The 22878-nt window shown below is 53.7% G+C and overlaps 1 protein-coding gene and 2 long non-coding RNA genes across 6 annotated transcripts in view; 1 reads left to right on the plus strand and 2 right to left on the minus strand.

Moving 5' to 3' along the window:
* Nucleotides 1-10467, minus strand: part of ST3GAL1 (ST3 beta-galactoside alpha-2,3-sialyltransferase 1) — a 95059-nt gene extending 84592 nt beyond the window's left edge. The window contains exon 1 of one of the 3 annotated variants that reach the window (XM_055313999.1): nt 10276-10467. The gene's annotated coding sequence lies outside the window, so the exon portion shown is untranslated. Of the gene's footprint in view, nt 1-9187; nt 9336-10127 lie in introns of those variants that run through there. The other 2 variants (XM_055313998.1, XM_055314000.1) reach the window with 2 other exon arrangements.
* Nucleotides 10468-10566: 99 nt separating this feature from the next.
* Nucleotides 10567-19256, plus strand: LOC129502432 (uncharacterized). The gene is made up of 3 exons (XR_008662966.1): nt 10567-10920; nt 15727-15938; nt 18987-19256. It is a non-coding gene; the product is annotated as an uncharacterized LOC129502432 (long non-coding RNA).
* Nucleotides 15964-22636, minus strand: LOC129502433 (uncharacterized). Of its 2 annotated transcripts, none has more exons than XR_008662968.1 (3): nt 22345-22636; nt 21331-21481; nt 15964-18131 (listed from the first exon to the last, which is right to left on the minus strand). It is a non-coding gene; the product is annotated as an uncharacterized LOC129502433 (long non-coding RNA). The 2 variants fall into 2 exon arrangements; XR_008662967.1 differs by lacking the exon at nt 15964-18131 and adding an exon at nt 19398-20806.
* Between the last annotated feature and the right edge of the window lie 242 nt (nt 22637-22878).

Below are 22878 nucleotides of genomic sequence, written 5' to 3' on the forward strand. Positions count from 1 at the left end.
CACACTCTCCACCAGGTGGTAGGATTAAGTGTTTTCGAGGCAGGAGAACAACAAACAGACCTTTCTCGCCATTGTGAAGATGTCATTAAAAGGCAATTTTCCAATGTTGCAAGAGCAACTTTTATTAATCATTTTACTTGGGCCAGGGCGGCTCGAGAGGCACCTGCCCTGGGAGCTGGGTGGGTTCACCCACCTGGTGATGAAGTTTTTACTGAGCTTTTCTGCTCGGGGTCCTGCCTCCTCAGTGGGCTCCCAGTCCTTCCTGAGCCCCAGAGACTACCACGGTTACCAGCTCAGTAAACCCCTCCAAGCAGCACCAACTGGGGAATCAGGGAAAAGGCCTGGAGCACTCCCCCCCCCATCCATTGGGAAAGAGCATGTGGAGAAAACTCAGGGCCTCCCCACAAAGACCAGGCCACAGAGCCCGGTCCATCTGCCAGGCCCTCTGGGTGAGATGGCACGCAGCGTGCCCTGGGCTTGGGGACAGGTAGCTGCTGTGATGTGTTCCCCACGTGCACCTCTTAGGGAGGCTGCCCCGCCCTCCCCAGTCCCCCTGATGCAGGCAAATGGGATGATCCCAGGAATGACCCAGCATGGTGCCTGAGATTTGGGGCTTTGGGCAGAAACCTAGGCAGTCTGCAATTCTGGCTCTGCCACTCTCTGGCTCTGTGACTTTGGGCAAGTGGCTTAACTTCTCTGAGACTCAGTTTCCACATCTGTAAAACGAGAACAGGGAACATGTGCAAGTGGTGACTATAGGGCTGTTACAGACACTAGGAGAGTAATACTAAGGGAAGGGTCGAGGCTGCCAACGGCACGAGCGTCCAGGCCCCACCGACGGGAGCGATATCCTTTGACCCCCTTCTCAGGAACACAGGGCACATGACAGCCTCTCTGCGCTCTGACGGCGAATCAGCCACCCCCCCTCCCCAGGTGTGGTCCTGGAGGCCCAGGATCTTGTCCCACGTCGGGCTCCCTGCAGGGAACCTGCTTCTCCCTCTGCTTGTCTGCCTCTCTCTCTCTCTCTCTCTCTGTGTGTGTGTGTCTCTCATGAACAAATAAATAAAATCTTAAAAAAAAAAAAAACATCCTGTTCATGCCTTTGTCCTCGGACTTAGACTCCGTGTACCAGCTCCCTTCCTCCCCTTGACCACCAGATTATTTATGTGCACAATAACAGCATGGTGGAAAAATCACCCAACTAAATGTCCCAGTTATTTGTCGACAGCTTCCTTCTGGGGGGTCCACTGGGATCTGGCTCCCTGGACCCCGCCCGCAGAACCTTACCTGGGCCCCTCTCCTAGGAACCACCCCCACCCCAACCCCACCCCGGAGATGGAGCCCCCTGGCTTCCTAAACCCCAAGCTGGTTCTCAGCCAGGTCGGTTTCTGGCTCAGGGTTCACCGGTCCCTACCCTACACGATCTCTAAGTGGTAGCCATGGCTGTTGTCTTACGTCCTGCGCTGTGATGTCATCCTGCGCTGTGTTGCATTATCACCACGACAAAGCCTGGGCTCCTTAAGTTGACTCTCGAAGACCTCAGTAGGATACGGAGACTCAGTTTGGGTTCCCTTGCCACCGTTTTCAGACTCCCCCAACCAGCCAACCAGTTGTGGGGGAGCAGAGGGTGAGGTGAAGACAGCTAGACCCTCGCGGGGTGAGGATGGAGGGTCAGAGGCCTGGATCTGCCTTCTCCACAAGCACAGGCCCTTGTGTGGACCAGGTCACCCCACTCAACTGGACAGCTTGAGCTGGAGAGGCAGGTGCTGGGAGGGGTGAGCTGAGGGAGATGTGCAGCGGGGCAGCTAGGCCATGGGAAGCATGGCAATGTCGGGTGCGCAAAGGAAGATCCGCGTGCAGAGACCATGTGGCCTTGGATAAGTCACTTCCTCTGCAACTTGGGGCTGGACCCTCCTCCCAGGAGGGCACCTCCTGGAGCTGGAGCGGAGTCCAAACAGGGTCAGGGCTGCAGACGCCAATGGCTGTGGGCGCAGAGGTCGGGAGGCTTGAGCAGGGGTTTGAGCTCTCAGACTGCTGGCGCTGGTGGCTCTCTGAGGCAATTATAGCAACAGCGCAGTAAAGAAAGGGAGGGGGGATCGCAGCCCTTCGTTACTGGGCCAAGCGAATCGGGGGGTTTATTTTGGGCTCCCGTCTAGTCTTCCAAGGAAAGAGGTTTTCTTTTCTCTTTCCCTTTTCTTCTCTTTCTGCTGAGCCTTTTATTTCTGAAAAGGTAAATGCCCAATTAGATGGATTTTCGTCTTTCATGTGGAGTTGTTTTAGGCTCTTTGAGCATGAAACAATATTTTGGAGTCATTTCACCCTCTCAGAGAAGAAGCTGGGTTTGCTTTGGTTGTGGTTTTTCTCTTTTCTTTTTTTTTTTTTCTTCTTTTTGTTTTTGTTTTTTGTTTTTTTGTGGGTTTTTTTTTTTTTTTTTTGGTTGGGTTTTTCTCAAGAGCCCTCTGCTAAATAAATATTCATGAAGGGGATTTTTAGCCACTCTGCTCCGTTAGTTCAACGTGGATTTAAATGGATTTTCTTTCTTTCTTTCTTTCTTTCTTTCTTTCTTTCTTTCTTTCTTTCTTTCTTTCTTTTTTTTTTTTTTAATGTAGCAAAGTCGATGACAATGATATCTATTTGGGTTCAATTCTTTGAAGGTAGCTGGTGAAGGAAGGATTTTCTTTGCATACCCACAGGTGGACCTATACCAAAAGTCATCTGCAATGCCCCCCGCCCCGCTTTTTAATTCCACCAATAATGTAGAATGAATGTTCTTTCCTTCAACTTCCCTGAATTACTGTGATTTTTAATTTGTATTTTATATTCTCTCAAGGGCTCCAGAGTCAGACCTAGTTAGATAAATTTTCCATATTTTAGAGGAGGAAAAAATATACAGACACATACGTACACACACACAGACACACACAGAGTCAGAAGAAATGGTCCAAACATCCCCAGATGTTTTTGGAAGAAAACAACTTTTAAGACAAAAATATTGAAACAGGGGCACCTGGGTGGCTGAGTCGGTGAAGCATCTGCCTTTGGCTCAGGTCATGATCTCAGGATCCTGGGATTGAGTCCTGCATCAGGCTCCCTGTTCAGCAAGGAGTCTGCTTCTCCATCTGTCCCTCCCCCCTGTTTATATGCTCACTCTCTCTATCTCATAAATAAGTAAATAAATAAAATCTTAAAAGTATTGAACAGAATTATCTGAGTATGGAAGAGGCTCTAAGGACACAGGGAAGCACAACCACCCCCAGCAGCACACATCTGAGCCTTGGTCCTCTTGGGAATAAAAGCTGCTATCTGTTGAAGGACTTGTTTATTTTTCACATCAGCTGTACTGAGTATCATCCCCATGACAAAAGAGGAAACTGAGACCCAGGAAAGGTAAATAATGTGATCCCTGAGGAACAAGGGAAAGCCTCAGACCCCAGAAGCCTTAATACTAAGGCTGTTCTGTTTCTCAAAGACGCTATTGAAAACATAAGGTTTTTGGTTTTTTTTTTTTTTTTTTTTTTTTTTATTTTTTTTTTTTTTTTTTTTTTTTTTTTTTTTTTTTAAGATTTTTAGGGATGCCTGGGTGGCTCAGCGGTTGAGCATCTGCCTTCGGCTCGGGGCGTGACCCTGGAGTCCTGGGGCTCCCCACAGGAAATCTGCTTCTCCCTCTGCCTATGCCTCTGCCTCTCTCTCTCATAATAAATTAAATCTTTTGAAAATAAAGATTTTAAAATTTTTATTTGAGAAAGAGCAAATGCACTATGGGGTGGAGGTGGGGGGCAAAGGGAGAAGCAGACTCCCTCCTGAGCAGGAACCCTAACATGAGGCTGGATCCCAAGACCCTGAGATCATGACCTGAGCCAAAGGCAGATGCTTCACCGACTGAGCCACCCAGGCATCCCGAAAACATAAAGTTCTTAGTAATATCTTACTCTTGATTCTCGTGTCTTACTAGGACAACCGAGCACAATGGTTAAAACTTGGGCTGCCACCAGCAACACGGACATGGCTCCCTTCCTGCCTCCAGGTCTGTCTTTTGTGGATCCTGTGACCTCACAGGCCCCTGGCTGCTGCAACAACAAAGGAGATGACAAGTGAGTACAAGATCACCCTCCAGGTCTGTCCAGGCCCTGAGAGGCTCCGACAAGGAACTCCCTGACCTCTGGCCGCTGGGCGAGCTCAGCTCTCAGTGACACCAGGGTCGTGAAAAGCAGGCAGGATGGGGCATTATCCTCCTGGCTGTTTCCTGTCCCTATTACCACACTCCTGGGTTCCTTTACCCATCCATCCATCTGCCTCTTGGGGGGCGGGGATAGGAGGGGGATGGTGGGGGGTGGTAATTGGGCTCAGGTCCTGTTCATCCCTGGTGGACTTCTCTAAACACCACTCCCCACTCTATACACATTCCCTTTATTAAACTCTCTGCTCCGTTCGCGAGGGCATGTTTCCTACTGGCACCCGGATGGATCTGATGTTTAAAACACTTGCCACTGTTCTGGGATACCCTAAATGCTTATTAAAAAGTAGAAACTACCGTATTTATTATCAATAAGGCAGGTTCATGGCCTCATCCTGCACCCCCCCTTCCCCCCTGCCCAAAATGCTCCCGGGCAGAGTGGGAGTTCCAAAGTGCCATCCACCTGCTGAAGGGATGGGAGACTCTTAAGAAGCTCAGTGATGCACCCAAGGTCCTCGGCCAGGAGCCGGTGAAATGGGATGGGGACCAGGAGCGAGGAGTTCTGACTCCCAGGCCAATGGTTGCCCTGCCTGGACCCACCTGACTCAGTAGGAATTACCCTGACGCCAGAGGTCAGTCTCTGACACTCGTCCCACAGTAAACCGTGACAGACCCAGTCCCCTCCGGGTGCCTTTGACATTGACACAGGTCACACCGGTTGCTGAGCCAGTCGGGCCACACCTGGGAGGGGCTCAGGGCCAGCAGCACCTTCACGGTACACTCCCCTCCGCCCCCAGCGATCCCTGCTCCTGGTAATTCCCAGTGTCGTGCCCTAGGGATAGAGAAATTCAGTTTTACGCAATCCGCAGGAATGAGAAAAGCAAGCTGTTGCTCTCACCCGCTGATTCGGCCTCCCTCCTTCCAGTGGGAGTTACTAACAGACCATTTAACATTAACACCAGCCTTGCACATCAAGTGTTTTTCCGTGAGCTTTCTAGAACTTTCTGCCTTTCAGTCAACTCTTCCATTTCCCACATGCTCTGTTTGGATACCTTGCCTCCAGCCATCAGCACTTACCGATCTAACCCTCCTGCTCAGGTTTTTACTTGCAATCCACCCCCCCCCCCCTGCCAACCACACAGTCCTGTGCAGGTGCAAGGACTGCAACCCCTCACCTTGTGTCCAGAGATAATCACCCACCTGCCCTTCAGCCCAGCCCCCCAAGTGCAGGCAGGGCTTGCCCGAACTCACACCATCCTGTGCCTGAAAACCTGGGCACGGTGCACACCCCCTTCCCACACCCCAAGCTGCCTGCCAGGCTTTTAACCCCGTCTCCCCACCGAGGGAGCCATTCAAATCTGAGATCAAGTAGAAGGACAAGGATTAAAGATAAAGCACTGAGTTTTATTTTCTTAAAGGGAAAGCAAAGCAGCTACCCTATCTCACATGCTATCACTGCAACGCCCGTAACCCTTGGAAGATCACAATTCTGGATCCCGCGCTCGGGCTGAGCAGCACTAAATCCCACCAGAGCAAGCCAGGGATCGGCACGTGCCACAGGACTGGGGCCAAATCCCTGACACCACCCCTCCCCAGATCCCAGTTCCCTCGCTCCCGCACCATGCAGAACAGACCTACGCCTGGGCTCTTACTTTACTTTCTTTTTCTTGGGCGCGCAGGGTGCACAGCACACTAGACACCAGCTCTCTGCATTCTAGAATATACCTTTGCTTCCCTGCAGTCTGATCCCCCTAGTTATTCAGGCCTGGTCTCCTCAGTGATTCCTTCGGTGGGTCTCACAAGGCAGAGGAATCCATTCCCTTCTCGGTTCCGGCCCTCCCGCAGCACACGCATGTGTCCCTGTGCAACCCACACCGCAACATACTCTTCATGCACCCATGCACCTCCGCAGCACACTGTGACCTCTGGGGGTGGGTGGGAGCAGGGAAAGGAAGCAGGATCGATCTCATGTTCTTCCAACCCTATTATTTCCAGCATCTTGCGTGGTGACTAGAACATAGTTGAGTTCCTAATAAATGTTGGTGCTGCCGAAATCAAAACAACGCGACCCACAACAAGACCCAAGAAACAATAAAGCCCCAGGCTTCCCAAGGAACGCTGGTTTCAAATAAGGAAATGGAGACTTCGGTGTATGGAAAAGAACACAGATGTGGGGAAGGGCAAACAGAGGACTCACCTATTTGGAGTTTAGGAGAGCAGCGAGTGTTCTAGGTCAGCTCTGTCACCCAGCCTTCTGTGATTTCCATCCCCCCTCCCTAGGCCTCAGTTTTGTTTTTTGTTTTTTTGTTTTTTCATTAATATGAAAGATTGAACAAAATGATTTCTATGAATATTCTCAGCTTCTGGAGTGGGAGCAGAATTGGTTCTGGTGAAGTCACCACAGTTCTTACTGGCCATACTGGGAGTCTCCACAAATGTCACCTGGGCTCTGCCCACTTTCAGACCCAGTGCCTGAGACTTCTGGGGTCTGAAACCTCTCAATGTCCAGTGCGGAGAATTGTTGGCGAATGACTTCACCAAGTGGGCGTGGGCTCTGAGAGTCTGGAGCAGGCTCTATGAGTAAGGGAAGGGCCCGGGGGGGGGGGGGGGGGCGTCACTGCCTGGATGGCCCTGTTATCTGACGTGCCAGGACTTTCTGGAAGGTTCTGAGGATGGACCTGGAGCAAAAGCAGGAAGGGTGCAGGCTGTCTTCATGAAGAAAGGTTTTAACGGCCCCGAGGCCATGTCAGCGGAACTCGGAGCCTCTCATTTTGCAGAGAGTGAAACTGAGACCAGAGCCTGGAACAGTGTGGGTGCCAAGTTACCAAGCAATTGAGCGCTGGCCCTGGGAGTAGAACAGGCTTCCTCTGGGGCCCAAGGCTGGGCGCGTGTGCCCAAATTAGAGCAGAAAGCTCTCAGATCCTCCGGTCTGCAAGGAGGGGGGCTGTATGAAGTTTCCACGTGTTCCACAACTGAACAAAGTGCCTGTGAGCCTTATTCTAGACTTTTCTGTGACCTGGCCAGCAATTCCACTGGCCAGTGGTGTTCGTCTTTGGTGCATACAGGCTTTACTGGGAAGCAGGATAAGGAGATGACTGGTGGATATATATATATATCTGAGACCTGCCTGGCACAAAGCCACACACACACCCGAGGCTCCAGGAAAGGATTGCTCACCGCCAGGCCCCCAGATGGATCCCCCCACCATACCTAGGGGACAGCTCCAGACAGCCAATATGTGCAGGTCCCCACCTTCAGCAGGGGTGCTGGTAAGCCCGGCTGGGGGGGGGGGATGCCCAGCCTGTGCCGTGAAGTGCCAACACAGCCCTGAGGTCAGCAAGAAGGCTGCTCAGAAGTCAGCTTCCGCAACTGGGGCAGAGCCTGGAGGAGCAGAATCCACGCCCCCTAAAGAAACCCTCTGCCATCACTTCTGGCAACACTTCCTGTTTTTGTTCTCAGGGGAGCGTTCAAGAGGAGGCCTGGGGCCTGCTAACCCCAGGAGGTGAGGGGAAGACCCTGCTTCTGCCCAGACCCTGGCCGTGTCCCCACCCTACAGCCTGGACAGCAAACACTGGGGTAGCAGAACATGCACGGGCCGCACATTCCCTGGCTTGCGGGGTTATTCAAAGGCGGAAGAGGAAGGAGCCCCCTCCCCTTTCTGTTATTTATCTATTCCGCAAAAATATTTTTCTTTAAAGATTCCTTCTCCCGGATCCGAAGTCACAGGTGGTCACAGGTGAACGCCTATATCCCCACATGCACGCACATTCGCACAATGATACGTGACGCTCCGCGCAGCACATCTGTAAGGGAACAGTCATGACCCCATTTCACAGATAGGGAAACTGAGATTCGGGGAGTTCAAGGCTCACGCCTGAACCTCACAGAGGTAGAGGATGGAAGACCGGGACCTGGGCGAGCACGGGGGAGGCGGGAATGGTGAACTCCAATGGGTCTTTTCAGCCAACCACGGGATTTCAGAAACCGGCCGCGCCAGGGTGTTTGGGGCAGGAAGGGGAGCTGCAGGGGGCACCTTGAGGGAGCCGCCCCACCCCCCACCCCACCCCCACCCCCACCCCTGTGGCCCGAGCCCCTTCCCCACCTCGGGGCCGGGCGGCAGGTTCCAGCGCTGCCGGCAGGGGGCAGTGCACCTTGCCTTTTGCGAGTGTCCCGCGCGCCCTTACGCAGCTCCGGGGAAAGAACACCAGGCGGCTCCGCCCTCGGCTTCTAAGAACAGCTCAGCTTCGAACCCGGCACGTAGTAGGTGCTCAAGGCACGGCCGGGAGCCTAAAGGGCCGGACTGGGTGGATGAACGCGGATCGTGTAGTGGAAATGGGGAGGAGGAGGGGGAGGGAAGGGGCCTCCCCGGCCCCGCCAGCGCATTGACACCGGGGGGGGGGGGGGGGGGCTTTGCAAACAGCCTTTTTCCCCTACTGTGTGTTAGGCTCGGGGACAAGGTCGCTCCCGGCGCATCTCGATCTCCCCGCGCTCACCCCACCCCGCACCGGTCCCCAGCACACACACTCAGCCTCAGAGCGGGGGGGGCGCGCTCGCTGTGTCCCCCTGGGGGACCATCTGGGTCCAAATCCGCGGGGCGAGGAGCCCCTCCTGGAGGTGGGCACGTGAACGCCGGGCGGGACGTCTGGAGCCCTCCTGCGCCCCGAGGCCGTCTCCCGCTGCGGGACACGCAGCCCCCCCCCTCCCCGCGCGCCCCGGAGACGCAGTGACCCGCCCAGCCCCCACGGCTCGCGCACTTTGGGGCGCGCACGTGTCCACCCGCCGAGCACCCCCGGCGAGTCCCGCGATGGCCGGCTGGTGGGACCCGGGGCTCCAGCCGCGGAGCGACCCCGGCGACGCTGCAGACGCCCTGCACCCCTCCCTGCACCCCTCCCTGCACCCCTCCGGGACGGCGGGCCGCGCGGGGCATGGAGAAGCCAGCCCCGGCGCAGCCTCAACCCCCATCTCAAGTTGAGCCGCGCTTCCTCCCGCAAGGTCACGCTCAAACACACTCACGCTCAGCGAAAGGAGGAGCTCAAAGTTGCGCCACGGTCCCGATTCCGAACGCCGCCGCGGCCCCCTGCGCGCGCGCGGCCCGGGGTCGCCGCCCGCCGCCAATGCGCCCCCCCAGGGAGCGGCCCGTGCCCCGCGCGGGTCACACGCCCCGGCAACGCGGACAAGTTGCTAACTTTTGTCAGATGCTTCGCTGCGGCGGCGGCGGCGGCGGCGGCGCCTAACGGGCTTGGGGCGGGCTCCGGGGTTCCGCCACCCCCGCCGCGCTCCCGGCGCCCGCCCCATCCCTCCCTGCCCACCGCGCCACGTCCCGGGCGCCAACTTCTGCACCGTCCCCGGGGGCGCCCGCCACCTCCCGGAGGTGCTCCTCGCGCTCGCTGGGGCTGGAGGAGGCTCGAGGCAACCCCGTCCCGCCGCCGCCGCCGCCGCGACCGGATCGCGGGCAGCCCGGGCGCGCGCCCCCGCGCCCCCCGCGCCCCTCGCGCCCCCCGCGCCCTCGCGCCCCAGCCAGCCGCCCGGAGCGGGGACCCCTCCTACCGCGGCCCCGCCGGCCGCTTCGCCCTCTGGCGGCCCCGACCCGGGAGGCTCCAGCCTGGCGCCGGTGCAATGTCACTGGGGCCACTCCGGGGACCGCTGCCCCGGACCCGCCGCGGGCTCTTGGGATCACGGCCTCCCCCTGCACCTCCGCCCTCTCCCGGCGACCCGGGTGACGCCGGGGCCGGGCCGGGGCCGGGGCAGGGGCAGGGGGTCTCCCACGGGTGTCTTCGTGCAGGCGCCCGCCCGGGGAGGAGGGCTTTGGTCCCCCTGGCGCCGTCACACGTGCCTAGACCCCTCCCGACCGCTTCCGCCCCCGGCCGCGGGCAGGTCCCCGCTCGGCTCGGAGGACACACTCGCAAACTGCCCGAGCCCCAACTCCGCGCACCCGGGCGGCGCGCTCGCTCACCGCAGCTGGAGACACGCTGGAGTTTCCGCGGCTCGGGGACCGGCAGGGGGGCGGCTCCGAGGAGAACGCAGGGGGGTCCCGAACACTCGCCCCCTTCCCGGCTCACATCGCTCCGTCCTCCTCCCCCCCCCTCCTCGTCCTCCCCTACCTCCTCCCTCTGGTCTTTGTCTTTGCAAAGTGTCGAAACTGTCTGGCATAGTGGAGCTCCGCCGGCGGAGGCTGGGGCCGGGGAGGCGGGGAGGCGGGGTGAGGATGGGAGCGGCCTCGGGAACACCTTCCCCCGGGTGTAACGGGAGGGGCCGCTTCCCTGGCCGGCCGGGGCCCGGAGCGGGGCGCGCCGGAGCCGGAGCCGGAGCCGGAGCGGGGCGGGCGCCTCGGCGGCGCGCGGCCCTCCCCTTCCTCCGCCCAGCGCCCGCCCCCCGCGCGCGCGCTCCCCACCCCGCGCCCCCCGCGCCCCCGCCGCCCGCTCCCGGCTCGGCTTTCCGCTCGCTCGGGGCTTCCTGCGAGCTCCGGAGCCACGTGCCCGGGAGGCCGAGCCCGGGAGCCGCGAGAGGCGCCGCGGGGACCGGATCGCCGCCCACGAGCCCGCAGGACCGGAGCAGGGCCGCGGGGGCACTCGTGGGGTCCGCCCCGGGGGGGGAGGCGACCGGCGCCCCCCCCCGTCCCCACCCCGAGAAGCCGCGGGGATGCCCCGAAGAGCCCGAGATGGGCGCGCGCCGCAGCGAGAAGGGGCCGATCCCGGCCGGTGACCGGGCAAAGCCATCGACCTCCTCCTAAGGGCGCGGGACTCGAGGTGGGACTCGGGGAGGAGGAGGCGGGGAGGAGCGCGGCGGGGCGGGCCGGGGCCGGGCGGGGCCGGGGCCCCGGGAGGCCCGAGCCGCACAGCGGCCACCGCGGCCGGCCCCCGCCCTGGGTCGCCTGCCCGCCGCCTGTTCTTTTCCTCCCAGATGCGGAGGCTGCGCCGCGGTGCCGAGCAGGGCCAGCGCCAGGCAGCGGGACTCCACGCAGGGCCCGCGTCCAGGGCGGCCTGGGGCGGGGGGCCTCGGGGACCGGCTCCCTTTGGGGCTCAGGTTTGCGGGGGAGGGGGAGGAAGGTTGCCCTTTCTCCGTTATGGGGAAGTGAGGGCATGGAAGACAGAATGCCAGTCTTGGAGGCTAAAATGCTGGACACAAGGCTTAAGAGGCATTAACAAAACGTGACTGTACAGCTCTTATCCCCTTGCGGGGACTGCACCCTCTTTTGAAACTTCTTTGAGCTGATGCTAAGAAGAAGGAGGCACAGTGTGGCCTAGGGGGCATGTATTTCGTCTAGCTTCCACCCTTGGAGAGGTCAGCCTTTTGCAGTGGAAAAGGGGATAGCTCCCTAGCACATCGTTCATTAGAGGGAGGCTGTGGTGTGTGCTCCAGACCAGAGCCCGCTGGATGGGACTTCCTGCTTCGGATCCTGCCTTGCCCTCATTGGATGTGTGACCTTAGGCTGGTTAGAGAATCCAGGCTTAGGTAGCCCCGTGCCTCGGTTTCCTCTTCCGTGAAAATGAGCCTAATAACTGTCTAACCCATCGAGTTTTGGAATAATCAAGTATATTCGTACATGTTGAACCCTTAAAACTATGCTGGTCATATAGGAAGTGCCCAGTGAAAGTCCTGTTTAGATGATGGGCCTCCACCTGCAGAAAGGAGGTGGCCTGCCCCAGGGAATGGGTAAAGGCTGGTCCAGGAGACCTGGCAGCCTTGGGAGAGGAAACGGGAGCTTTTCAGAGCATAGAGAGGTAGAGAAGGAGCAGACTGGAAAAGAGGAGGGGAGAGTGAGAGAATGCACCACTAGAAAATAGACTACTTAGGGATTAGAACTGTACCGTCCTATCCTAGCAGAGCCTGGAGAGAAGACCAGACTGGGCAAGTAAGTGGCCCCCGATCATCCAGCTGTTTGTTCCACTTTGCAGCCAAGAACCAAAGTCAGCTCTTAATTTCAGCCTCGGGTTCTTGGCAGTTCCCCCAGGTGACTCCACAGTGAGATGGGAATTCCTAATTAAGTGACTCTATGGTGAAACATGCATAAATCATCACCTTATCTATAAAAAGATGTGCATCAGATGCACCTTTCCCTAGTCTCGCTGGGTTAACCTGGCAAGGCCTTTTCTGGCCCACATACTTTTTGTTTCAGTGTATTTCTTACCAGGTAACAGAGAGGACCTCTCCCACCCGCCACCCCACCCCCACCCCTCGCTCCTGTTTGTTCTAGTGTTGTGATATGCCTCAGAGATAGCAATTCTGAGGCCCCTGGACCTTTCCCAGGAGCCCACATCCGGGGCTGTGTGTCAGGGGTGTGTGTGAGGGCATCCCTCATTGTCACCCTGAGTGTGTCTCCCGGCAGCGTGCCCTGCCCAGGAATAGCAGCCATAGTCATCACTGGGAGTGTCTGCGCAGTAAATCCCCCCAAGGAGCCCTGACATTGATTTAATGCTCACACCCCCACCCCCACCCCCACCCCCACTTGTTCAGAGCTACTGCAAAGCTCTGGGTAATAATGGTGAAGGTAATTGATTTCGTCCTCCCACCACCCCCTTTCTTCACACAACAGAATGGAAGGAGCCTAATGGGCCCTGATGCCATCTGGGTGATCGGGCAGAAAAGGCTGCCTGGCTCGTCAGGGGGGAGTTCAGAGCTGCTGCGCGTGTGGCAGTTGGTTTGGAGCAGTGCTTTACTTACCATGGTTTGGGGGACCCGGCTTTCCCTAGAGAAAAAGAAGTAACCGAGGGATGTAATGACAGAAGCTGGAAGCAGAGAGACAGCCAGTCTTTCTGGCTCTGGCTCCAGCCCCGTGTCTCTCCTTCCCTGAGAGAGAAGCCCGCCCTTCCTCTCCCTCCTCTTGACCCGTCTCTGCTCTGTTCTCTCCCTGCCCACAGTCTTCTTCTGTTAAGTCCTGGGGGCTGCCGTCTGATTTTCCTGGTGTTTGTGGCCTTGGCCCTTCTATGTCATGACAACTGTCAAAACACTCCCTCCAGTTTCACTTTCCACTACTCCTCTATTCTGGGTTTTAGTTTTTCCAGAAAGAGGAATCGGATTGGCAGGCCTCGCTGGGTCACGGGTCAGCAATCCAACCGTGAATGGGCTGCCCGGGCAGCATGTACCCACCTCAAGAGTGAACATGTGGAAGGAGAGCTGTACACTTTGCATCACAGGGAATGCAGGATGCATGACCCTTCAACCCCCTTCCAACCCTGGGAGTCTTCGGGGCCTTTGAGCCAGCAGACCTAACACAGAATCACACACTCTACACTAACATATGTTACACCCAGTATCCATGTGAAGGCAGATGCTTAATCTTGTCCAATCATGACCATCCTAATCTCTTTGCCAGATTTTGGCTCGGGAAACTGTAGATTTAATCTCTGTTTGGGTCAACAAGGTAAAGAGAGAAAGATACTTGTGTCTTCTAGGAAAGGAGGCCTCAAGAGTCCTGGGAAGCTTCTCTTTATTTCCAACTGTACATGAACATGAAAGTATTTTGATCTCAGTTACTCAGTTCCCTCTGAAAGACATCTTATGCCCATGAGGGGAGCCAAATTGAAGCTTAGAAGACCCAGAGCCTTGATCACACCATCCCTGAAAGCTTAATTCTAGACTTTCTGTTGTATTCATCAGTGCAGTTCTTTTGTTTAAGCCACGTTAGGTCATGGTGCTGTTACTTGCTACCAGATGCAAGTAACTGATAGACCTATAGCCAGATTAGTTTTTTTCCAAAGCTGCAAGGCATTCCCAAGCTCAAAATCCTTAAAACATCAGTGGTTCCCATTGTCTAAGGATACAAATCCAAACTTCTGAGCCTAGCAATGGAGGTCCTCCTTGATGTGGTCCCAACGTGGATTTCTCCTTCATTTTCTCCCATTATTTCTCTTAATGAGCCCTGTGTACCAGATACGATTCAGTCCAGAAGCTCTGGTTAAATGACATGTTGTTATGTCCTTGGAATCAATATGGGTCTCCATCTTCCTGGGCTGGTGAAGATGTCACTAACAGCCATCATGGGGCTCCCCAACCCCTGCAGTAAATAAAGATCTTGAGATCTCGTGTGAGGCCTGGCGTGCAAGAACTCTGATTCCTAGCAGTCCTCACTGTTTCCGCAGAGCCTTTGCTGTTCTAGGCTGCAGGATGGACCCATAAAGGACGACTATTGCTCCTAAGCTTTTGTCCTTGGATCCAGCCCTCCTGGATGTGTTCACTTCCTGGTGCTGCTGTAACAAATCACCACAAACTGGGTGGCCCCTCAAAACAACAGAAATTCATTTTTCTGCAATGCAGGAGGCCAGAAGTCTGAAATCACGGTGCCACCAGGTTTAGCTCCCTTGGGGAGCCCTGAGAGAGGATCCATCCTGTACCTCTCTCCCAGCCTCTGGTGGTTCCTGGCAGTCCTTGGCCTTCTTCGGCTTGTAGAGGATCCCTTGGGTCTCTGCTGCTTCTTCACGTGGCTGTGTGTGTGTGTATACGTGTCTGTGTGTGTTCTCCTCCTCTGCCCAGAACAACAGTCATTGGATACTTAGGGCCGACCCTGATCCACCAGACACTGTGCTAAGTACTGGGGTCATGGAGGTGGACACAACACAGTCCCCACCCTCCAGGAGCCCACAGGTTGGCAGTGGGGACTGAAGTCCCAGTAGTTTCAGCACACTGGGGCAGTGTTGTGATAGGCCAGCAGCTGGGCACTTAGAGGTGTTGGTTTGCAGGCTCAGGAGCATTTGGGGTAAAATCCAAAACTGGCCCAACTCACAGAAGACAGGGAGAGACAGACAAAAGAGATGGTGAGTGGCAGGTTTAATAAGCAAGAGAACTTAGAAGTCTTATCTTGGGTGCCTCAAGATGAGTAGATCTCTGAACCTGCCTTCTAGACTGTTAAAAGTTTATAGAGAGGCCTTAATGAGGTCCCGTCCTATACACTGTCCAGGAGGTCTCAGCGACCCCTGGCTTTTTCAAGGCTGTGTCCCTGAAAACGGCTCCCACTGGGGGAACAGTGTGCGGGAGAGGTGGTGTGTGTATTCCAAGGACAAGGGAGGGGGTGAAGATCCTCCACCTGCCCCGGGCCAGCTCTCCTTTCAGCTGGAGGTCACGTCCTCTTGATGACCTCCTCCACCACAGGGTAGCTCCTGGGGACAGGTGGCCCGGGATCTCAGGATGAGCTAGGTGAGAGCAGGGGGGCATGTGCGGTGTGTGCAGGACGCATGAGCTCATCCAGTTCACCCACAGCCTAGCAAGTCTGGGCTTCACCCTGAGAGCCGTTAGGAGCTCGGGGACTTCACATTTGAGCAGAGGCGATGGGGGGGCATGTGGACCCTCGCATGCTGGCCAGGCCACTCAGGCAGCCTTGTGAGGCGGCGGTGGGTGGGGGGTGTCCAGACTGGAGGCAGTGATCGTAACAATAATCCAGGTGTCAGGGGTCTGACCTGAGGAAGGCGCAGAAGCCTGGGCAGAGGCAGATGCATTTCAGAGGAGAGGAAACCAGCAGAACCCACCCACGTGTGTCAGGGGTGGTGAGAGGAGGGGAACACCCCGATCCCCATCTCCTCCTTCTTCCTCGCCCAGAGCTACAAATTTAACACCCACAGACACACCCGGATGGGCACGAGGCATCTGAAGAGGCAACAGCCATCTCTCATGGCAAGACAAGCGTTGGCACGATTGGGTTAAAAGCTAGAAAAATCTCGGATCCCCGAAGGCAGCGCTGAGCAGTGGATTCAGCACTTGTCAGCATCTTCCCCTTGGATCCCTGGCTTTGTGGGACGAGACATGTGGCAATACTCAGCCCTCTTTCTTGAAGGTACCAAAGTGAGATTTGTTTTACGTGGAACCCCAGGGTGATGGCAACGAACGCTGGGTGGATGGTGGCCATCTCCAAACACAGAACCTCAGGAAGGAGAAAGTACCGTTGGCCCACATCACATTTCACTTTTTTTTTTTTTTTTTTGTGGGACATTTGGTTGCAGTTTGTTCTAGTTCCTGATCCTTGCATAACAATACATCCCCCAGGGGTCCCAGGGGTCCCAGGGGTCCCAGGGGCACCTGGGTGGTCCAGTTGGTTAAGCATCTGCCTTAGGCTCAGGTCATGATCCTGGGGTCCTGGGATTGGGCTCCCTGCTCGGTGGGGAGTCTGCTTCCCATTCACCCTCTGCCCCTCCCCCTTACTTGTGTTCTCTTTCGCTTTCTCTCTCTCAAATAAATAAGCATATATTTTTTTTAATCCCCAAAAACGAGAGGCATGAGACAGTAGCTGTTGCATTTGATCAAGGATTCTGGGGCTCAGGAATTTGGATAGAACCTCCCAGGGTGGGCTTATCTTCTAGCCTACATGTCAGGGAAGCTGCAGTTAAGTTCAGTGGCCGAGGCTGGGGTCCTATGAGGCTTCTTCCCTCCTAGGTGTAGGGATGGGGATGGGTTGACTTGAAGACTACACTCCCCGGGCTCTGTCCACCGGAGCATGTCCAGGTGGCTTAGGCTGCTTGAGGCAGAGGCTGGATTTTGAGACAGAGCATCCCACCCAGGAGGACCAAGTGGAAGCCACATGCCCTTCATGACCTGGCTCCTAAAGTAATGTAGCGTCGTCCTCATGTTCTATTCTGCGAGCACTCACAAGCCAGTCCAGACAAGGGAGTGGATGGAGTGACCGAAGAGTGTCAGGCCACAGGTAGTTGTGTGTTTAGGACTGGGCTACAGGACTAGATTCCCAGGAAAGCGTGGTGGTGGAGACCAAGCGTGAGTGAGATCACATGGGGATTTTTTTTTTTTTAAGATTTTATTTATGCATTCATGAAAGAAGCAGAGAGAGAGAGGCAGAGACAGAGGGAGGAGCAGGCTCCCCACGGGGAGCCCGAGGCAGAAGTCGATCCTGGGACCCCCAGATCGCGCCCTGAGCCAAAGGCAGACGCTCAACTGCTGAGCCACCCAGGCGTCCCTACATGAGGATGTCATGGAAAATGAAGAGGGACAAGGTTGGAACCCTGAGGACATGGTAATTGTCAGTAAATGGTTATAGAGGAAATCAGTCAAGAACGTGACCTACATAGCCTGCCAGGTAGGCCTGTGGCTCTTCATTCTGGCCCCAAGCAGGAGAAGGAACACAGCTACGTCGCCAGTTACCTCCTGGGGCCAGACTAGGAACCCTTGGAGAGTCCACTTCTCCAACTTCAGCGTGTGCAAGGATGACTCCAGGAGGCTTATTCTAAGCACAGAGTCCTGCATCCCACTGCCAAGGGAGTCACAGTTCACTAGCCCCGCATCAGGGTCCAGGACTCTGCGGTTTTGAACAAGTTCCTTTTGTAACACAGCTGCAGGGGCTGGGTGGACACATCCTACTCGGCCTTTCAACCATAAATCCCAACAGGGCCATGGACAAAGTCTCTCTGATAAGGTGTTCTAACCCCAAGGCCTGGCTCTGCCACTGTGTAGCCACCTGACTTGTCAGTGGCTGTGAGTGTCCTTTTTCTGACCTCTGCTTTCTTGTTTTGAGGAGGTTGAGTTAGAGCAAGGTTTTCAAACTGCTCCGTCAGACCCGAGGGGATTGCACATGGGTACCCATGTCCATTAATCCACTTGGCAAGTATGTATTGAGTGCGTGGATCCTGGAGATATTCTAGTATCCATGATTAATTATCATTATGGAAGTTACTTGCAAAGAGAACCACACGAAGGGGTGAGAGAGGGAGCTGACAAAGACGGCTTCAATTGTGCGTGCGCTTCCACTTGGGTTGCCGTTTGGACAGAGTGTTCCCAGGATGGAAACCACGGGCTTAGATAATCTTAAGGGTCCTTGCAACCGAAGCCTTTCACTCTATGATGTCTTCCAAGGATTTCGCTTCCGAGGAAAGTCGAAACAAGCAGAATGCAATTGCTGCATTTGAGATATGTCAAGGAGCCCAAGGTTAACACTGCTTCTTGAAAAGAAATTGCGGGCTCTTTAGGGATGGAAGATGGTCTGTATCATGGTTTTCTGACATTTAAGAACCAGCGCCTTCACCTGGGGAATTAAAGGAAAGAGCACAGGTGGCGAAGTCCAAGGGCAACCCCACCTGCTTGCTGGAGGGAGGCCTGGGGCTCCGGACCCGTGTGCCTGCCCATGACTTACACTTTCTGAGCCTTCCAGGTTTTGTTTTGTTTTGTTTTTTAAAATAAAGATTTTATTTATTTATTCATGAGAGACACAGAAAGAGGCAGAGACACAGGCAGAGGGAGGAGAAGCAGGCTCCATGGATCAGGCCCTGAGCCAAAGGTAGACACTCAACCACTGATCCTCCCAGGCGTCCCCTTTCCAGGTTTTGTCTGCAGAATGGGCCGATGGTACCTACCTCTCAGAGTCGTTTTAAGGGGGAAAGATTACATATGAAAAGTTATTAGCTCAGTGCCAGGTACTTAGTATGCATTCAATAAATGATGGCCATTATTAATTTAAGTATCTTTCTTATGCATGGTATACTTGTCGACATTCTTGCAAATGTTTTATAGATGAGAATGGAAAAGTACTCCGTGTGGGAGTTGCCAAATATCAGGGCTCCGCCAGGCCAAGGGCATCTTTCTGAGGAAAGAAAGCCTTATAATTGCCTCTTTTTGAAACTACGTGCCCATGGTGCTGGTCTTACAATTTTCCAATTGCCTCCGCCCCTCCCCTCCTCACCCCCAACCCCCCCACACAAAGAAGAACAAGTTACTTTTGCTCAGCAGAAACCAAGCCTATATCCAAATTCGGGATAGGGTTAGAAGGTTTCCATATTTAAAAGGAATAAAGATGACAGCCTTATATGGTGCTGAGAAATGGCAAAGAAACCCTGAAATAATTTCTTTCTTTTTTCTTTTTTTTTTTTTTTTACTTGAATAGGCTAACATCCCTTGAGATGGAACCTGCAAGCATCTTTTTATTTTCTTCTCTGTTGATCATTAAAATCATGAGGAGGACAGCCCGGGTGGCTCAACCAGTTTAGCACCGCCTTCAGCCCAGGGCCTGATCCTGGAGACCTGGGATCGAGTCCCACGTCAGGCTCCATGCATGGAACCTGTTTCTCCCTCTGCCTATGTCTCTGCCTCTCTCTGTCTCTGTCTCTGTGTCTCTCATGAATAAATAAATAAAAATCTTAAAAAAAAAAAAAAAGCTTAAAACCGTGGGGAGACCGCACACAGGCAGGAGTACCTCTAACACTTTGTGCTGTTTGCGGGGTGCGGCTGCACGTCTGAGCTTGGGCTGAACCTGTGGCTGCGGCTTCCTTACATCTAAAATTAGGATAAAGACACACTTCACCCACTAGGATGTTGGAAAGGTTAAAGACAGTGGCTCACAAAGCCATGCATGTAGTAAGCGCACAGTAAGCTATTACTGTTTTCGTGTGTATTGATTTACTAGACATTCTGGTGTTAAGCTATATATTTTGAACTGCAGACTCATAAAATATGAATTAATGTTAGATGCTTTCATTTAATGATCTGCCTTTAATGATTCTGGAGTCAGCTGAATCTACCTCGATGTCGTGTTGGGAGCTCTAGCCTCAGTTTTAAGAGATATGACATCTGCTACTGATTTGGGGTGTCAGTTAGGCAAAATCCTGTAAGTCGTCGGGGTGCCTTAGGACTGTCGTCTATGACCAGACACGGAAGAAGGCGAAATTGCATCAGTCCGCAAAATAGCTGACTGGCAAAGAATCCTGTTGTCAGGGGAAGAATTTGGGATTTCACCTATGTAAGTCAGGCGGTAGTGTCGGTAGCAGTTAGGATGAGATTTGACAGCAGAAAACCCAACATCGCACTGGCTTAATCAGGCAGGAGCTAATCTTTCCTTTCTCTGAGTCCTGGTACACGAGGTTGGCGTGGCATTCTACAGGGTTAGGGACCCAGGCTCCATCCAGCCAGTTGTTTTACAGTAGGGTGCACCATCCATCCCCAAGTGACTCCCTGGTCTGGGTTGGCTGCTTGGGCTCCAGCCATCAACTCTTCATCCCAGTCATTCAGAAGGAGATAAGAACATGCCCTTTACCTTTAAGGACATTCTCCTAGAGATTTGCCCACACCACTTCCTCTTACATCTCATTCCCAAGGCCACTCCCAGCCACCTAGCTGCAAGGGACACTGGTAAGGGTAGTCCTTATCCCAGGAATACGTGCTGTGGAAAATGGGTATCTGGGGGCAAGTAGCAATCCCTGCTGCCAGGTTAAGAAGGGGTTAGATCACTGGGCCTAGATGCAGAGGCAGGAGTGCAGAAGCTGATCCCAGGTGCACAGTGTGGCCTTGGAGCTGCGTGTTGCCATGGTAACTAGAAAAAGCCTGAATCAGCGCCAACTGTCTTGAAGGTAAAAAAAAATTGTCCTTGCCCCTCAGACCTTGTGTTCTGGCCAGAAATCTCTGGTCGATAAGTTCGTGAGGTTAGGTCGGTACTTGCTTGTGAAGTTGAAATAACTTGTTTATTCTCCTAACCTGACCCCTCTCCACCCAGCAGGCAAAGTTTAGAATGGGTTTTACCGACTGGAGGGAAAGTAAATCCCAAAAGTAACGTTGGTGGGGAAGTCGGCATATGTTTGGTATTTGAAGTATGTGGTGTAATAAAAAGAAAAGGAAAATGTTTTGATAGCGTCCGATTAGCCTGATAATGCCCATTTGAAACGTCACTGAGCGGTGGTGTAATCCAGACTTGTGAATTTTCATTGGAAAAGACTAAAAAAAAAAAAAATGAGAGAGTTAACCACATTTGATTGTTTAGAAGAACCCACAAGTCTTCAAACTTAGTTGTAAGTTGAGTGATCGTGTCAGTCGGTATTTTAAACACCTTTTGTCACAGCCATTTAAACAGGGGAGGGGATTTAATGAATCCAGCTGTTAGCTGGACCAGTTGTTTGAAGTTATTTAGGGTCCTTTAAACACTGAACAAGAGACTCCTTGAAAGTAATTGCTAAACTATAGTCTAAGTTAAAAGAGATTTGTAAGTTGAATTCAGAGACCTCAGGAAAAGTGTTTTTTTTTTTGTTTTTTGTTTTTTTTTTAAGTTTATTTATTTAAGTAATCCCTACACCCAGAATGGGGCTGGAACTCATGACCTCAAGATCCAGAGCCACATATTCTTCTGACTGAGCCAGCCAGGCGCCCCACAAGTAGATTTTTTTTTTAATGATTTTCGTATTAAAACATTTTTCAATGTGCAAAAGCCTCACAACAAAAATAATATAAAAATAAAAACTCACGGGATCCCTGGGTGGCGCAGCGGTTTGGCGCCTGCCTTTGGCCCAGGGCGCGATCCTGGAGATCCGGGATCGAATCCCACGTCGGGCTCCCAGTGCATGGAGCCTGCTTCTCCCTCTGCCTGTGTCTCTGCCTCTCTCTCTCTCTCTGTGACTATCATAAATTAAAAAAATAAAATAAAATAAATTAAAAAAAACCTCACAATGCCAACCTTAGCTTTTTCCCTATTTTTACTTATCCATATACAAAATAAGAGGACTCTGGGGATACTTTTTTTCCCCCCTCTTGTAGTGGAACCCTTTTCTGTTTATTTATTGCTTCACAGTGAATCTTGTGCGGAACCCCCATCCGCCTTTGCTTTGAGAAATGGCTCTTCCCCATTCCAAGTAGTTTGAGGAGACTCCCAGCCGCGGGACCCCTGCCTCCTCACTTACAAGGTGGCAGGGGTCCCACCCTGGGGCCCACCATGCAGGCCACTTCCTGAAGCGACCATTCTTTATTCCTTTCCCCCTAGAGCACTGCACTAGACCTTACCTTCCTGCTTCTGGCTTTTCAGTATAGTGGTAAAAAACATTGATTCAGAAACCAGATTGTGTGTGTTCACATCAAGGCTCCGATGCTACCTAGCTGTGTGACCTTGGGTTTGTTATGTAACCTCGCTGAATCTCAGTTTTCTGAGCTATAAAATCAGCACCATAATAGTGTCCACTTTAGTATTTAGTATTTTTATAAAGATTAAGTACGTTAATAAGCATAAAGTTCTTGAATAGTGAGAGACAGTAGATACTCAATACATGTTTATTATTAGTAGTAGTAGCTAGTTGTTGAGCTTTCCTTGCATTTTCGTAGAAGGAACCCATTCTTTTCCACCGAATGCCTTTTGTCCTCCTTACTTTTTAACTGTGGACTGTTTCTGTTCCTGACAAGCAACATTTTCCGGTGGAGACAACCCTGGTATAAAAAATAAATATATCCTCAGTGCAGGGGAAGGGGGCCCGCCCTTGGACCTCCTTTACCTGCTACAGCAGCTTTAAGATCCCCTCCGTGATCGTGGACACAGCTTGAGATCCACCAGCTCCAGTCACATCAAGGGCTCCTCGATCTGTGTGCTCTGGTGTTTTTTCTCAGGTTACACCTGCAGTGCTGGCCCTAAGGGTTATGTGCTGAGTAATGACCTCAAACTCTGGACAGGTGTGCAAACAAGGTCTGTGATGTTTACGAGAGGCTCTTCTTGGTAAGACAAAGGAATAAACTCATGATTTTATACTATATTCGGTATGGGTCCATTGAGAAAGGAGAAAGGGCGAGGAGCAGGGAAGAGGAGGAGGAAGGACAGGAGGGGGAGGAGGAGAGGGGGGGAGGAAGAGTGGAGAGGAGGAGGAGAAGGGAGGAATAGGAGTAGGGGAGGAGGAGGAGAGAGGAGCAGGAGAGGAAGAAAGGGAGAGGGAAGAGCAGAAAGGGGGAGGAGGAGGAGGAGAGAGAGGGAGGAGGAGAAGGGAGGAGGAGGAGGAGGGAAGGAGGAGAACACCAACACCACCATGGGGTCAGGA

Source organism: Nyctereutes procyonoides, unplaced genomic scaffold, assembly GCF_905146905.1.
Source record: "Nyctereutes procyonoides isolate TBG_1078 unplaced genomic scaffold, NYPRO_anot_genome, whole genome shotgun sequence".
NCBI lineage: Eukaryota > Metazoa > Chordata > Mammalia > Carnivora > Canidae > Nyctereutes > Nyctereutes procyonoides.